An 18,253-nucleotide genomic window follows, 5' to 3' on the forward strand; every position below is an offset into this window, starting at 1 on the left:
TGGGCTCTTGAACATTTTTGGAGGATCAGTGTACTTAGTTAGGAAGTGAAATATGCATTTAAAGGTTCAGATATTTTCTTTTTTTTTAAAAAAAAAAAAGAAAGCATTTTAAAGAAGCCATAACTAACCTGCCTTTGCTATCAAGTATATATATATATGTATATGTGTCAGGACCCACCTCAATATCTCATCCCAAGAAAGCAGAAATCATGGAAGCAAGTTCTTCCAAAAGGAACTTTTATTAGGAGAAGCTGATGGCAGGCATACTAGACAGGATCTGAGGGACTCCTGTACAGATCGATGGGTTAAAATATCCCCAAGCAAACCCCACTCCATAGTTCATCTGGACGGTTCAAACCGTCCAATCCCAGGTATTAAGTCCATCATGGGAAAAGGGAGATAACATCGGTCCGGCTCTGGTCATAGTGGCAATGTTTAGGCAGCTCTTCGCACCTTCTCTTGAGAGCGGAGAAGGTTGTATTTCTTTCTCTACCCCCCCCCCCTTTGCTAGCTGACAGGTTAGGGAGAAGAAAGTTCAGAGAGAGATACAGTGCAAGATAGTAAAGTGTTACATGTGGCAATAAAGGAAGCTAAGGTGAAATGTTACATTGTAGAAATAGGGAAAGGAAGTAGGAAAGCAAAGTGTTACATTGTATCGATAGAAAAAGCTAAGGCAATAAACCCATGGTCCATTCCCCCTCCCCTCTAGGAGTATGGCAGAACCCAGGGAGAGAAGAGAATGGAATCAGGAAACGAGAGAAAGAGAGGTGGGGAAGTATGGGTTCTGAAAGTAACTATACATGTATGTATATAATGGCAATGGTGCATAAGGAACGAGTATGGCTAATATTGATAATCTAATCTATACCTTCTCTGTATTACTAAAAAAGCATCAAAACATGGGTTTGAGTCATCAAGACTTATGTACGGATGAGAAAAATTTGCAAAAATAAAGATGGGAAATTTATCTTTTAGTGTGTATAGACAGAAAAAAAGATAATCATGAGGATACTGTTTAAAGTGGAAGGCCGAACCATTTTGATAGGAAAAAACAGGCCTTGGATTTGGATGGAAAGGGCTGAATAAGGGTCCTCAACAAGTATGAATAGAATTAAAAGTAAAACTAATAAATAATTTGGAGTGGAATTGAAATTAAAGAATGCTGGAAGGACAGTTTAGAAATTTGAATGTGAATGGAGTTTAGGAGTAGAATTCAAACGAAGGAATGCCATAATTTTATCTATTTATTTATTGCAGTGATGTTTATGATGCTTCATTCTGGCCACATCTAAACAGCTTACAAGGTCAACAGTCATTAGCAGAAGTGAAATAACAGACATAGAAAAATCAATATAAATGCATCAGTACAACACTTGTAATTCCACATCTTAGTCAGGACAACTAAATATTGAACCAATTGTTCCCAGTAGTTTCTTCAAATTAGCCAGGATAAATGGAATAATTGGTTCAGCATTGAGTACTGAATAAGATGATGTGTGATGTCCACTAGGTTGTTTAATGTTATTTATGGACAAATTAAAAAGACTGTTGTGGTGTCTGGCTCCTTACCTAGACTCTGGCAGTAAAACATTAATGTTCTGACACTTCATGGCTTATGTTGGCTCTTTATTCAGACTCTAAATTTAGCAAGAGAAAATAAAGCCATATAGACCCTTGATTGTCTATTGCCACTGAGAAGATCTGTTTGATACCTGTGGTGCCATTTCCACAAATTAATGAATTCTTGGCATAGTACTTGGTGGCCTTGAAGTTGAGTAGTTGTTTACTAGTCATTTCTGGCTTAAAAACTATTAGCTCCTGCCCCAGCCCGCATACATGGTGATGTTAGAGATGTATTGTTGTAAACATGAATATGCATATATTTTTGTACACTGTATTGGATGTTAGACAGCAGTAGTTAGTAGTTAGGTTTAAAAGAGCAAATGGAGTTGCAAGTTATTACAAATTATATATCTCTAGTGAAAAAAAACAAACATTTGAATTTGGGTACTTGATTGAAAATTTTCTAAAGTTAGAAAAATGGGTTTTGTAAAAATGGCTATGCATAAGTGCATAAATTTTCTCCTTTTGTTATATGGAAGCTGGGGATCTCAGAAGAAACATAAATGCCACGGGAATTGGCGACTTAAGAAATAGTGCAGTAAAACAGCAAATACAAATAACAAATAAGTAAGATCAGTAATGAATGGGTGCTAACTGAATGTATATAAATACATAAATACATGAATAAAAGTGAATAACTACTATGAAATGTGTATATTGAATTTATTCAGGAGCTTATTTCAGAGCAAATACATGAAGTGAGAGCGAATGGGTTGAGAAGAAGATGAAAAAGTTGTGCTTGGATGGGGTTCTGAGTTCTTGAGATGTTCCAATGGCAAGAAGGGTAAAATGTAAATAATAAAAGGCTGCAGCATATAAACAAATGTACAAATATTATGGACCCATGGATGGTTTATAATGATAGATAGGTAAGGAGAAATATAGTCAGTGGTGTTCGCCTAATTTAGATTTAGCTATATCTCCTTTCTTACCTCATATTTTAACTTTTTAGCTTATATTTCTTACTCTTTTCTGTAGATTGCATAAAGCTGCTTAGCTGAAGTGTATATGTATGTATGCCATGGGTTGACTGGGCAAGAATAATAATCTATTGTTTAGAGTAGCATAAATCAAATAATAAAATTACATTTTTTGCATTAAAATGTAAAACAGCTCACATTCTGCCTGAAATTGAAGTTCTATTGTTGGCAGAAACAGCTATCATTTATCCTAATAGCATAACTTTGGCTTTTTTTTAAAACCATCCCAAAAAAAATTATAGTAGTTTCTTGTATTCTACTGCATGCAGCTTTGCTACTGTAGAAGGAGGTAACTACAGGTGTATTGACATCTTTCACAAGATGTCCTCTAGCTCAGTAGCAACCTGAGTAAATATTTAAATAGAATATTTAGAGAGTCCACTTCCCATCAACTATGTTGTTTGCCCTTTTGTTTTGACATTGCAATAAAAATATGACTCATTTTATTCATTTTTCTAAATTATGACATAGAGCATTTGGCTTGAAGAGTTCTGTGAATCCAGTCTTTATCATGTGTAAAGCATGAGTTAGAAAGGCATATGGAACAACTAATTTTATTTATTTTATTTATGTATCACGTTTATAAATTGCTCATCTCCCTCATAGAGTGACACTGTTAATGCATTGTTTACTTAGCACAGTGGTTCTCAACCTGTGGGTCAGGACCCCATTTGAGGTCGATCGACCATTTCACGGGGGTCGCCAAGCAAGGCTGTCCGCCATTTTTTTTGTCCGCCATTTTTTTTGTCCGCCATTTTTTTTGTCTGCCATTTTTTCCCCTTTTCTGGCGAGTGCCTTACCTCCCTTGGGCTGGGCCAGCTGGTGGTCGGCCTGCTCCGTCTCTGCTGCTTGCCATCTATGCCTCGGCCGGCGCAGGGGGCGGAACCACGCATGTGTGGCGCTCCCGGGCAGGGAAAGTCCTCGACTTACGACCGGTTGGGTAGTCCTCAACTTACGACCGGTTTAGTCCTTGACTTACGACTGGTTGGGGTCGCGGCATTAAAAAGGTTGAGAACCACTGACTTAGCATAATAAGTTTAACTACTGTTTCCAGGGCTTTTGTAAACTTCAGTTGGTGAGGAAGAAATGATCATTGCATGAAAGAAAGGGAAGTTAAAGCTTTCCATATGTAATATTTATTTATTATTTATCATATCAATTTATATAGCAGCCCATCTCACAAACAATTTTAGACAGTGTACAACAGTTAATAAATTTAGTAAAAAGAAAAAAGTGCTCTTTTTCTGTGTTGCTATTTGGAAATTATGGGCACAGAGACCTAAGTAGGAAGTTCTTGTGGAAATAGTTTGCAATAGCTTGCTTGCTTACAAGCAATATTGCTTAAGGTATAACTTGTGTAAAGGTACTTTATCAATATTTTGCAAGTGGTTTAGTTAGTTAAACCATCTTCATCCTCAAAATTCAAAAGAAAATATTAAAAATAGCAGGGTGTAATGTTAGTATTTTTGCAGAATCTTGGTGATAGAGTGCTACTGGTGGGTCAGAGTAGTTGAATTCCTGTTAATGTAATTCTTTAGCTGCTCAACAAATTATATTTGAGAATATTATTTTTTTATTTAATATCAAAAGTATACCAAATGAGTGACAGAATGAGTCCTTCAAATTGTTCTATTTTTAAAGTAGCAATTCATTAATATGTATCACTTATTTTGGTTTGGGCAATGGTTTAAGAATTTTACTCTTATATCATTTTATTGATTGAGATTCAACTCCTTGTTTTTACAAGGGAACTAATCACTACCCAGACATTGCAGGCGAATGAATCTTTTTGATCAGAACCTGATATTATGGTCAATATTTAGGAAAATAACTGTTGCTTCTGAATACCAGATCAGTTTGTAATAAACGAAACGAGGAAACGAGAGGGATGACCTAGCATGTATAAAAGAGACCTGGCTGGGCATGGGGGCAGTGTACCCTTTTGAGTTTTGGCACCAGATGCAATCCCATCAGGAGTAATGGAGTGACTACAGTCATCCAGGAAATTCAGGGCAGTTGCAACATGAGCTTGGAGTTGTTCTTGTGGGAAGCATCAGTCAGATAACATGAGTTGGATCTTTTGAGATGGAGTCTAGTTGACCTGCAAGTGCAACTACCTATGTATTAAATCCATTTCACTCCTGAGTGGTCAAGGCCCTCCTGATTATTCAAAATGTGTGGGTAGGTCCAGGCAATGCTGAATTCAATCTTAAGGGGTTGGTCCCACCTATACTTAAGAGGGCTGTGTTCTGCCTTTCGTCAGAAAAAAATATAATTACATCCCAAAACACTAGACAATTTTTTTTACTTAGCTCTTGTTGAAAAGATAGTTGGTTTGAAGCTTCATAAAGTTCTGGAGGAAATTTTACTCCAGTTTCAGACATGGGTATAATATTGAAATGAATGCACTTGTGGATGAACTCTGTAGGATAAGGATGGTGGTGGTACAATCACTGTGGCTCTATTTGATCTTTCAAGACCTTTTATACCATCAGTCATGGTATCCTTCTGGGCCAGTTTAGGAGGTTAGGAATGGGTACCACTACAGGATTTATTTCAATTGGTATTGAGGAGGTGGAATGTCTAGACTTAAGCCCCTCTTTTGCAGACTTTCACATGCTTCTACTTTCTTCTCACTTCTATTATTGTCTACATGAAGCTGATGGATAAGGTCACCTGTCAACATTGAACAGGTATCATCAGTATACTGATTTCACTTTGGGCCAACCAAGCGATACTGTTAAGATTCTTTCTCAGTTTTAAGAGCCTGGATTGAGAAGAACTGGCTTGGGCTCAATTTTAGCAAGGCTGAATGGCTATGGTTTTAGGGGCCCTGGTTCTTGACCCTCCATCATTGGTTCTGATAGGGTAGAGTTGTTTCATATGGAATTGGTACATAAATTGAAGTCCTCTTAGACCGCTGTTCCTTGAAGAGTAGGTGGCAGTTGTTGCTAGGAAGACCTTTGCATAAAGACTTCTTATTTGGCAATTGTTCCTGTTCCTCAATTGGGAGGGGTCTGCTCCAAGTTATTCACACCATGGTTATTTTGCACCTGAATCTACCATACTGATTTTAATATAAATGTCAGTTTTAGAAACTGAATCCCATCCAAGAAGTTTTTGCCAAACCATAAATCTAACATAAATAGAGTATAATGCAGGGAGCCAGACAGAAATGTAAAATCAGAATATCTTCCTTCACCTGGACTTAATACATTGGCTTTCTGAAACAGAGAATGCAATTGTCAGATAGATAATGCATACCAGCATCATTTCAGATTCAAAATACTATTATCTAGTCTTATTCATGCTTTGTATTTACTCTCAGATGTGGCTTTACTCTCAGATATCAGTTTTATGCATAACACAAAGCTCTAATGTGACTTGCTTAGTGTAATGTGTATATGGGATATTCTGAGTCTAATCCTTATAATACTGTGCAACTGGACAAAACATCAGAAGCAGGCACTGACAGCTCACTTTTCTTGCTGCTTCGTGAACAGAGCAGTCCTAAAGTGAGAGGAGGATTCTTGCAGCCTATTAAATGTGCTAAAACTTCAGCTGAATTTTCACAACATGCTAAGCACAAGCCTAATTTTGGGGTAGCATGATGTTTGAAATAAGGTAATGTTTGAAACTGTTTTAAATTCTAATTGTTTGTTAATTTTTTGTTTTCTTTTTCTGCAGCAGCTCAAAGCTTTGTTTGTGTACCGCGTTTCAGTTGCAATCATCTCTTTACTGGTTGGTAAAAATAAAGCTTTATCCTTGTTAAAAATTAAAAAGTAAAAAAAACCACAGAATACACAGTTAATGTTATTTCAAGGGCACCAACACCGAGTTAACATCTAAAGCAGCTTGAGCTTTTCTTTCCTTCATGTTGTCATAACAAATCTTCTGCCAGTGATTGATGTTGTTGGCTGCCAAGGAGGCTTTTCCACTGAGAGCAATGTTCCTACCATGCCTCTGGTGGAGTTCATTGCCCTTCCTGGAAGCTCAGTGCAGTTGCATGGTTCCTCAAAAATAGTCTTGCTTAGTGATGCATGCACTAAAGTCACGTGTGTTTGTTTTGAGCCTTTTTTGGTGGCAAATATTTCCATCCCCTAAATTATTTAGTTTTAATTTTCCAAGGGCATTATCCAAAATAATTCAGCAACATCTAAAAGATGTTACATCTATAACATGAGATTCAGATATATTGGAACATTAAGTATAAACATTACTTGCTACCCCAAAATTAGGCTTGTAAAATTAGGTTTGTAACTTTCCTCAAAAGACAATGCTGCATTTGTCTAAACTCTCAGGGCCTATTCTGCAATAGCCACCGTAAACCACACTGGTTAGCCTTTGACTTCTACTACTACAGAATAACAGAGTTGGAAGGGACCTTGGAGGTCTTCTTGACCCCCTGCTGAAGCAGGAAACTATATACCATTTCTCTTCTTAAAAACCTCCAGCATTGGAGCACCCACAACTTCTGCTGGCAAGGAATTCCACTGATTAATTGTTCTGTCAGAAAGTGTAGCCTTAGTTCTAGGCTGGTTTTCTCCTTGATTAGTTTCCATCCCTTACTTCTTGTTCTGCCTTCAGGAGAATAGGTTGACCCCTCATCTTCTTCCATCAGCTTCCTTATTTCTTACTATTCTAGAATCCATCAAGCAAGTCATGGTATTAAATTGAAATACATATTGGTTTATCAATTTAAAAAAGCCACATCACATCTAAGTTTGTGGGCTTTACATACAGCTTGATAATGTATTTGGAAGAACCTAAACTAAACCAGTTTGGTAAAGTGGTTAAGGCAGCAGGCTAGATGCCAGAAGACTGTGAATTTAAACAACTAAAATGATACAGGGGATTTGTTAGGTGGTTTTGGTGCCTTTGAGTCAACAATGACTCCTGGAGACTTCCTGGACTAGTCTTTGCAGTTTTCTTAGCAAGATTTTGAAAGTAGTTTTTATTATTGTCTTCTTCATAGACCTGAGACAGAGTGACTAGCCCAAGGATATGCAGTTGACTTTGTAAATAAGACAGAACTAGAATTCATGGTCTCCTGGCTTCTAGCCTAATACCTTAACCACTATTCAAACTGGCTTAGTTTAGGTTATTCCAAATATGTTAACAAGCTGTATGTTACAAAAATAGGGAGTAATAAAGAAACAATAAAATCCAAAAGATGGTAGGTAGGTGTATTCACAAGTAAGCTTTAAGTAGCATTCACAAAAGAAGGGAAAAACAATTTGTTATTGACCAGTTCCTGTCTTAATTCTGTGAAAATATACAGGTTAAACAATGGCTCAAAAAGGTATAGAATAGATTATTATTTATTTATAATAGTAAATATTAGCCTCTTTAGTAATTATTTATTTCAACAATTTACATAGTGGCCTTCACAAAAGTTACTTGAAAGCCAAATTGTAGCTTGTTCATTTCTGGCTTAGTATGTTATGCCAATCCATCCAGTTGCGATTTATTCAATAAATCATAAATTAACTAAGGCTTAGTGTAATTAGCAAATCAACCAGTGAATGAAGAAACCAAGTAATTCATGCATGTGCTTAAATTTAAATTTTAGTGTTGGGAACAACATTAGACCAATGTTATAAATCCTATCTTTAATTTAGCAGCTTAATTTAGGAAAGGAAAATATATTTTTATGTTATTGCAATATAAACTATTGGGTTTGTGCATTGCTTTGGACATGCACATAGCACCTGCCAGAAATACCTTAAAACAGTTGTGTGGGGGGGGGAGGCTAGTGGAAATCCAAATTACATTTTACCTTTCAAATGTGAAAATTTTGCCCTAAGCACAATGGGAAAAGCATATTATTCTAACACAAGTTATCTAAATATCTACTAATAAACACCAACCAGCCTTCTTTCTGCCAATGTTCTAATTTCATAAGCAAACCAGAAAGTCAATTGCCTTTTATCAAAACTTCCTGTTATTTTATTCTGATAATTTCACTTTTTCTTATTTCTTTGCCATGGAGTTCTACTGGCAGGATTTCTGATTCTCTGATTTTATTTATTGAAACAAGTTTTTATAGACTGCCCACTTGAGCAAGGATTCAAGTTAATTTATAGTATAAAATGAGTACAAAATCATACCTCATCAAATTAATCCAGCCCACCTTTATTCCATCAGTGTTCCAATGCCCTGTGGAGCAGTAACATTTTTAAAGGGTGGGAACATTCCTAATCTTGGGTCACGTTGCTCTAAAGAGTGTGGCAGCCCTTGAGAAGCCAATTACAGTTCTTACCTCTCCTCAGCTAGGACCCTAAGCATAATTTCCTTAATGATTGTATGTGACAGGCTGAGTTTGACTGAGAAATATGACCCCCAAAATCCTACATACCAAGCCATGAAGAGCTTTAAAAGTGATGACCAGGTCTTTGAACTGGACTGGAAGCAAACCTAAATCCAATATAGGGCCCTCAGAATAAGAGTGTTGAATCAACTAGTTCCAGTTAGCAGATGGATGGTTTGAAACTTTTAAATAATTGTTAAGGGCAGCCTTTTGAATAGTGTATTACTGTAGTCTATATGCAAAGTGACAAGCTAGGGCACCTTGATCTCCAAAAGCCTTGAAATTAGCATACCAGCTGGAGCTAAGTAAAGATCTCCCTTTATAAGGCTTCCATATGCTGCACTCCAGCAGGATACTCAAATTGTGAATCTGTCTCTTCAGATGAAGTGGACCTTATTCAATGTTAGAGCTGGGATCAAACCAGATCAGACACTGACAAAGAGCAACAGTGTCTCGTAGGAATCAGAGTCAGCATATTGCACCAACAATGTGGGTCCTCATTTTATTGATCTCAGAAGGATGGAAGGCTGAGTCAACCTTTGACTTTACTTATTTTGACCCCCACCGGACCAAGTAGCCTCTGGGCAACAGAAGTGGACATTTTATCAAAACTACTTTTTTATTCCAAACAATATCTATAAAATTAAAGAAATTTCTTTGGTGAGTTAAATGCATCAATTTTGAAATTTATCTGGCAAGGGAAAAAGCCAGAATAAGACTGAAAATGTTACAAGAAGCAAAAGAAAATGGAGGATTTGGGTTACCAGACTGGGTTCTATTCTATCAAGCAGCTGCATTAATATGGTTAAAAGAATGGATAACGCTTAGACACAAAAGATATTTAGAAGGACACGACTTTCAACTTGGAATGGCACACTTTTCTATGATACGGGAAGAACAAAATCCATAAATACTTTCAAAATCACTATGTAAGAAATGCCTTGCTTTTAACATGGGAAAAAATAAAAATGAAAATTTATATGAAAATACCAGGATGGATCTCGACAATGGAAGCGTCTGTACACCCAAATTTAATCAACTACGAGAAATTTGTGACCTATAGAGACATTATGAATACTGAAGGAAAATTACAAACTAAATAAGAATTGGAAGAACAGGGCATTGAGCTATCATGATGGCTACACTTGCAAATGCAAATGAGATACGAAAAAGATGGCAAAACATTTGTTTTTTATAAAGACCAAACAGTGTTTGACCAGATACTATTGTCATCAAATGAAAAGTTGATTACAAAATACTATATTTTTTTGTTAAAGATGGAAGATGAACTAATTAAAGAAACAATGATAATTTGGACAAAAAACTTTGGGCACAATGTAGAATTAGAAAAATGGTAAAACTTGTGGGAAAGAAACTATAAAATAACAAGGGCAGTACTTATAAAGAAAATTTATATAAAATGTTTTATAGATGGCATTTACCACCTGCAAGATTAGCAAAAATGTTTAAAAACATGTCTAGTAATTGTTGGAAATGTAAGCAAAAACCAAGCATGTACTATCACCTCTGGTGGACATGCCCCAAAGCAAAAAAATTCTGGTCAAAAATACATATGTGGTTAGAGAAAATGCTAAGAAAATATGTAGATTTTAAAACAGAACTATTTCTGTTATGTATAATCACAGGAAACTATATACACAAAAGTGTATATATTTAATATTACATGTACTAACAGGGGTGAGAATTACATTTGCACAGTTTTGAAAAAATGAAGAAACACCAACGGAAGAAGACATAATTAGGAAAATTTTGGACTGTGCAGAAATTGATAGGCTTACATTGAAAATGAAAGGGAAAGAAGACACAGAATATTTTTAAACACGGGGTAATTTTTACAAATGGCTAGAAAAACGGAGTAGAGAGTAGGAATGAAAGTTGTATTATTATTAATGTTAAATATGTGGACCCAGACAACATGTTATTAAGCACTAAAGATTTGTAACTAGAAAAAAATAATAAAATATCTATTTAAAAAAAAGTGGACTTCTACAGTTTGGCCTGAAATGACAACATCCAACAACCAAAATGATGGATGACTTCATGCAGATGTTAAAAACAACAACATTGAGGCAAGTGCTGAGTATATGGAAACCCAGAGTAGTGCAACTATGGATGTGACCAGAGTTTCCCCAAACACATCACCTGGAACTATCTGCTTAGGCCAGACGAGAAGCTGCCACATTACCATGTGAACATAGGACACTTGAGCCATTTCATATTCAGAGCAACTGCTTCAGCTAAAAACACTTCAAATTCAAAATACACTGCGTGTCTCTATAAATTTCCCTGCATAGTCAAAATTGCTAATTTTCATACCACTTCATTTTCTGTGCACAATTTTAGTAACTCCACTCTGACGGCAAATCATTATGGAGGCATTGTTTGAAATGAAAGCCACACAGTTCTCGATTTAGTCCTGAATGAGATATTTTCAATGGTTTCTTTTTCAGCAGCTGCAGAGCACAGAGCTACAGACACATTCAGAAAGGGAGTCTTAACAACGTTGAGAATTTTCAAAGACAGAATTACTAGGAAGAATACCTCTGTGCCAGAACTACTGTACTATTGTATTTATAAATTCCCCAAGAGTTTGTTCTTCTCATTGCAGTATAAAAGTAGCTCACTTGAGTGTTGGCTGCATTCTTTATTTCTTGGCTATGGGGATGCCTGGAAACACTCTGCCTACCAGTTTACTGAAACTGTCATTCACAGAAAAAGGCAAATTACACTGCGGTAAAACACCCTTGTATTTACCCAGCAACTTGGAAGCTAGGCATTAAAGCCTCTCATCAACCTGCTTTTTCTGCTATTGCTCAGAGGTCCTATCTAAATGTCTCTGTAAAAAAGCAGGGGGTGGGTGGGTGGAGGAAAATTCATCATAATAGCCTGGGGATAGGGGGAAGAGGGGATGATATCCCCTCTCATGGAGAAAATAGAGACTCTCTATTTGCCAAACTCCCAGTTTGGCAAATAGATCTTCAAGGAATGTGGTTTTCGCTGTAACTTCAAGATGAATGAAAATAATTCACCACAGGGTCTGACCTAGTTTAGTCTTATTCGGTCAATTTTATTATTTGGATATAACTTGCTTTGTACCTGTACCAGCAAGAGCTACTGCTACCTGGCTACATTGACTCATATAGACAGCAATCACTCTAAGGAGTCAATAGCACCTTTACGTGCGGACTAAGTGCCCGCGTGTGTACACGAAGCCACAATCAAGTGTAGTTTCAGACGTCTTGCAAAAAAAAAAAAAAGTGCTCTTGTTGCCCCTGACATGGCACCCACTCATCCTGTCAGCGGCTCCAGCGGTTGGCACATCTGTCAGCGGCTCCAGCGGTTGGCTTCAGAAAAGCTCTTTGGAGGTCCCCTTTCGTTCCTTTCCTCCCACTCTCGTCGAGAACGGGGGAGCCGCTTTCTTTGCCCTGCAAGGCGAGGAGATTCGCCGCCGCCGCCGCCGCGTCCGGCCTCTCAGACTTCGCCTTGGCCTCCTAATTCCACTCGAAGCCTCTTCGCAAAGGCGGCGACTCTGTGGAAAAACAAACATTTCCCCCTCCCAGCAGGCAGGAAAAGCAGGGCCGCCGCCGGTACATATTTGGGTTTGGGAGAGGCGGAGCGGCGAGCTGGCAGGGGGAGGGCTTGGGGCGGGCCTGGGCAACTCGGGGGTGGGCCCCGGCTCTTGGCTCGTCGTCAGTAAGGCAGTGATCGCGGCCGTCTACTCCAATCCGGGAGGAAAAACCCCCGGAGGTGGTCGTCGAACAGTTGGAGAAGGCGGCGGAGAGGCAGCAGCGGGCAGGGCGGTGAGTAGCTGGAGGGGGCGGCCGAAGAGCGTCCCCCGCGAGCTCAGCGGAGGACAAGTTGCGCCAGGGCTCCGGCTCCGCCGCGGCGGCGGCAGCAGCTCTTCCCGTTTGCTCCGCGGGCCATCTCGCCGCTTCTTTCCGGACTCCTGGTCGACTCCCGTGTTTTTCGCCCTCGTCCTCATGGTGGGGCTTGCTTGTTTTGCATCCTCTTCCAGCCCTCTGGGCAGCTTCTTGCTCGTCTTTCTTTTCCTCTCCTCTCCCTTCCCGGTGCCTTTTCTTTCTCTCTGGACCGCGCCACGTCCGGGCTTCCCGCCGGGCACCTGCCTCTCCTCGCCTCCTCCCTCCCGCCCGCTTTGTCTACTTGGGAACGTGCGCCTTTTCTCGTCGGCTCCCTCCCCGGCCGAGAGCGGTTCCGGCGCTGCAGCTTTTCGGGTTTTGCTGTTGAACAACTTTTTTTTTTTCCCCTTGCATCTTGGACGGTGCCCGGCCAGAGCTGGATGGCAAGAGCAAACTTGGGCACTGCCCTGTTTTGGGGCGAAGGGAGCGTAAGAATCGGGGACGAGGGGCATCCCCGAGCTGGAAGCGGCTGAGCTAATTTGGCTGTCCTTCCCCCCCCCCCACGCCCCATCCCCCTCTCTTCTAAGCCGGCGATTAGGAGGCTTTTAGAGGCTGCTTGTTCCGAGATAGCCTGGACGAGGCGGAGATGGGCGACCGCGAAGGGCCTTGGGAGCTGCGGCTACTGAGTGAGCGAAAGATTCCTCCGGTAGATAAACCCGCTTTTGTGAGGGATTTATCTCTTGCCGAGTTTTCCTTTCTGTTTTTTTCTTTTTGCCCCCCTTTCCATTTACGATTCGCCTAAGGGGGAACGACAGCGGGTTTTGTCACCGCAAACTCCCCCCCCCCCCCGCTAGAATAGACTGAGTGAGTCAGCCCGGAGTGACGAGTTGTGTTGTTTTTTCTCCTTCAAGTTTTCTATCCCGTCTTCTCTTAATTGACGCCGGGTTGTGCAGAAACGCTCCTTGGCGCTTTTGGAGTGCACGTCACTCGAGGTCTGTTCTTGCTCGGTTTTGCGAAGGCGCCTGTAAATGAGACTGGGATTCAAGAGGACCTCTGATGAAAAGCGGTTCTGTAGCAGTCATTGTCTAATTAGGGGAAAGTGATGCTTTGTGGCTTTTAAGTAATGTTGCGCATTGTTCTGACGTTATTAACTGTTCTTGCAGTAACAATAGGGTAAGAGTGGATCGCAGAGTGCCAAAGGAGCCGACTTGGCTTGTCTGAAAGTTAACGCATAAGAAAGGTCGGAAGAAAGGCAGAAAATAGACCTTTGGAAAAAATAGGGGAAGAGTTCCTGGTTTCTGTTATCTGTGGTAGGCTTACTCTCCCACTGCTTGCTCACTTTATTTCTGTCTCTCGCTTTTAAAATTCCATTTTCTGCCATCCAGCCAATAAGGATGCTGAGCTACGTTTATTAGGGCATGGCTCGGTTCCTAACGTTATGATAATAGACTTTTAAACATATCACTTTCTATTTCTTCGAACAATGGTGTTTTTGGTTTCAGACTATGGAGGGAAGTAAACTGTTGTCATTGTGCTTTCTGAGACTTCGGCAGGCATGGCATTATGAGAATAATACTTTTAGTGTCCGCAGTGTTTAACTTCAAGATAAACATGCAACATCTGACGCTTAATTATAGATTGAATTGTGCTGTTTTTCTGCATATTATATCAAGACCCATGTAGTAGAAAATAAAATGTTGGCAAATGAGAGAAGGTTCCCTAAAATGCTATAAGTATAATTCTTTGAATTACATTTTTAGATTATAGGGCAAGCCTGAATACCTTTTCCAGACTTCTGCATTATAAGTCTTACTGACTTTTAGAAGAATTGATTTTCATAATGTCTTTGAATGGGATAATGAGAGCTAAAATGATATAATCCACAAAATGTATTGCTGCTTCCTATGCAGGTTTGATTTTTGAAATATTTTATTAACAAGACAATGAAATAGTGAACATAGCGCAGGATTGGCATAATTTACTTAAGATAAAGCATTGTTGTTTGTTATATGTTGTTTTTGGTGAGCTGCGGCTGCACAAATTTGATAAATATATGAGACAGACATTGCTTCATAAACTTCATTGCACTGCTGAGACTATAACTTCTCAGTGGAAGTAATGGTTTCAAGAACATTGAATTTGTGGTTGCTATTTGATTTCTAGATAAGTACTACTCATAAATATTGAAATATGTATTTAGTGTTCAACTTGACCTTTTGGAGCATGTAATGATTATATGTAGTTTGCTCATGAAAGGTGGTCTTACATGAGCCATTTTTATTTATTCATCCATTCATTGAATTTCTTTGAATCAAAATCACACTTTAAAAGCCTCTGTAAAGTGAAGCTAGACATTCAATTCAACAAATGCTGTAGGATCAGTGACGCTGACATAAGCATACACTATTCTGTCTATCTTATAACAATTTTCATATTATTATACAATGAACATTCAGATGACATTTTAGAAATAGTGATGCCAGTAATTCTCTCACAGATTTGGAGTAGGTCAGAAAATACAAATATGGGTGCCATTCTACATTGGAAAACTTTTGTACAAAGCAGATCTCCAAATAGTTTTCTTATTTTAATCATACTTAGCTTTTAGGAAGTATATTACAAGGCACATTAATACAGCTTCGCAGCTTACTGTCTGAATACTATATTGTGCAGTTTATCACCATTAATTTAAGGATTTTAAAGCACCCGCTAATTTTAAAGGTTTAGCTAAAGGGAGAAGAAAGGCAACAGGGTAGCTGATGCTGTTTCAGAGGTTATATGAACAACTTATTAGTAATATTAGGAATTTTAACTCTTCTTGGGGTTATTAGCTCATATTTAGAAAGGAGTATCATGACCAAAGCATATCCAGCATGTTTGTTTTCTTGTTTTGCTTTATGGTAGGGATTGAAGAGAGCCACTTTGACGTAGTGGCTAAGATACCAGGCTAGAAACCAGTGAGTAGACTATGACTTCTAGTCCTGCTTTAGGCATAAAACCAGGGTGACTTTGAGCCAGTCGCTCTTTCCCAGTCCTAGGAAGAAGGGAATGGTGAACCGCTTCTGAAAATTTTGCCAAGAAAACCACTGGACTAAACACTGATTCAAAGGCACAAAATAAATATTGCTGAACATTTTTTACTATAAAAAGAAAAGGGATTCCTTGCTTGCTTGTACTCCATGATGAACAAGCTGGGATAAAATTTAGCTTCTTAATCTTGCTATCAACTCTTATTAATTTTGCAACTTTTTTTAAAAAAATACAAAGCTGTTTATTATTATTTATTCATGCCTCTTTTCTTCAAATTGTTGTCTCTGTCACATAGAGTTTTCCTTAGAAAGTCAAACTTGTTTTATGACCAAGAGCTTGTTTCAGGATACTTTATTATAGAATATATTATCTGACTTCTATACATCTTTCGTTGACATTGACCAACTTTATTAGCATTTTTCCTAATCATATCAAGATGAATTTAATCTTATGGCTAACTAGGCCACCTTGTATATAAGCAGATGTTCTTTCACTGTATGGGTAATTTTGTAAGTAGGCCCATGTTATGTGTTAATAGGTCTGTAAGGCACACTTAGTGGTATAATTCTAGTGCTGAATGCCACCAAGTTATGAATTCTGTATTCTGTAATGTACATTTTAAAGTTGTTCATGTTAAAGAATCTGAATTAAAGAGGTTTTAACAATTACTGTCTCCCAAAGTGGATTTTCTACATCCATAAGATGTATAGAAAAGGACAACCAAAATGAGCAAAGATCTGGATCAATTCCTTGAAGAAAATATATCATTTAAATCTTTTTAGCATAGAAAAAAAGATAAATGATAGAACTCTATAAAATGGAAATGGTGAAGAGGAAGAGGTTCCTCTCTCTTCCTTTCTCCCAATCCCCATAATACTAAAAGTTGTAATAAGGGCATTAAAAAGAATCACTGGTTCACATGGCACATGGTTGAACAATAGGAATTTGATACCTTCAGATATAATCATCAGCACCAATGTGTTATAACTGAAATTGGAATTAGACAAATCCATGAAAAATTAAATTATACTATTCATTGATGATCACTAACCATAGCAGTTTTCCAAATTTGACAATGTTATGATGTGTAGATGTCAACTCCCAGAATTCTCCTAGATTTAGAAGCATGCTGGTTGGGGAATTCTGGGAGTTAAAGTCCACATATCTTAAAGTTGCCAAGTTTAAAAAACACCAAACTACAGAATCATAGGCAGGATACTTTCCGGTACTGCTTGCTGGTAAACACTAGTAAGAAAGCATTGTTAACCTCCTGTCCTTTGTTTGCATTTGTCATGACATCTGTTGGACAATGCTGAAGTAAATCATCCTTAATTGTGATGCTTTCTTTGCAAGTTAGTTCTGACCTAGCCAAAAAAAAACAAAAAAAAACTGAAAAGGGAGAAATACTCAATTTTTAAATAATTAAAAAAAAGATGTCTTGAGGAAATTTGTGTGTAGTCATACCTTTCAGAAAATTTTAATAATTTTTCAGCTGATTTATTCTTTAGATCAGTGGTCCCCAACCTTTTGGGCACCAGGGACCGGTAACGTGGAGAGAGGTTTTTATGCGGACTGGAGGGGTGTGGTTTTGTGTGCTGCCTGCATCTCGCGGATGGGGCTTTGCTTGTTTGTGCGGACCGGTTGCTGGCATGCTGTGGCCTGGTACTGGTTCATGGACCGGGGGTTGGGACCACTGCTTTAGATAATTCAATTTCACTTAGCTTAGCTCACTAGCCCATTTGTATGAATATGTCTTTCAAAAGTCATATAGTTGCAGTCATATAATTGCCAGTTGACTACCTCTAAGCCTTGAGTTGCAGTTGTCTGTCTGCCTGCTATCCTCCCTCTCTCCCTTCCCATTTATTCCCCAATCTCAGCTTGGGAGAAAGGAGGAAAGTTTTAACAAATTGACAAAATCTTATTCATTGATCAGTACAAGAGTGATCAAGAACATCCTTGTGCAGTGTTGATCAAACTTGGCAACTTGTAATATGTGTGGACCTCAACTCCCAGAACTCTCCAGCCACCATGAATTCTGAGAATTGAAACCCACACACCTTAAAAGTTGCCAAATTTGAAAAAATACTGTATTGGCCTAGTATTCCATCATCCATAATCAAATTACTGTTGTATGAAATTCCTAGTATAATCTGTTTGAGCCTATTGTTAAGAGGTACAAATTCAATCACCTAGCACAGTGATGGCGAACCTTTTAGAGACCGAGTACCCAAACTGCAACCCAAAACCCACTTATGTATCATCGCGTGCCGAGTGGGCATGGCCCATTGGGTGGGCATGGCCCATTGGGTGGGCATGGCTGCGGTGGTAATGGCAGACTGGGTGGGACCAAAAAGTTCAATCAATCAGTTCCAACTTTGCGAGATCTTTTTTTTCCCGCGAGAAGTTGAAATTGATTGATTGATTGAACCGGG

At 38.6% G+C, this 18,253-nt stretch overlaps 1 protein-coding gene across 1 annotated transcript in view; it reads left to right on the forward strand.

Moving 5' to 3' along the window:
- Positions 1-12,635: 12,635 nt before the first annotated feature.
- Positions 12,636-18,253, forward strand: part of LOC107287187 (peptidyl-glycine alpha-amidating monooxygenase) — a gene marked incomplete at its 3' end in the record, with an annotated part of 108,507 nt that continues 102,889 nt past the window's right edge. Inside the window, exon 1 of the mRNA XM_015815662.1 lies at positions 12,636-12,734. The remainder of the gene's footprint in view (positions 12,735-18,253) is intronic.

The sequence above is a fragment of the Protobothrops mucrosquamatus genome, unplaced genomic scaffold, assembly GCF_001527695.2.
Source record: "Protobothrops mucrosquamatus isolate PMUCROS unplaced genomic scaffold, P.Mucros_1.0 scaffold360, whole genome shotgun sequence".
In the NCBI taxonomy this organism is placed as follows: Eukaryota; Metazoa; Chordata; class Lepidosauria; order Squamata; family Viperidae; genus Protobothrops; species Protobothrops mucrosquamatus.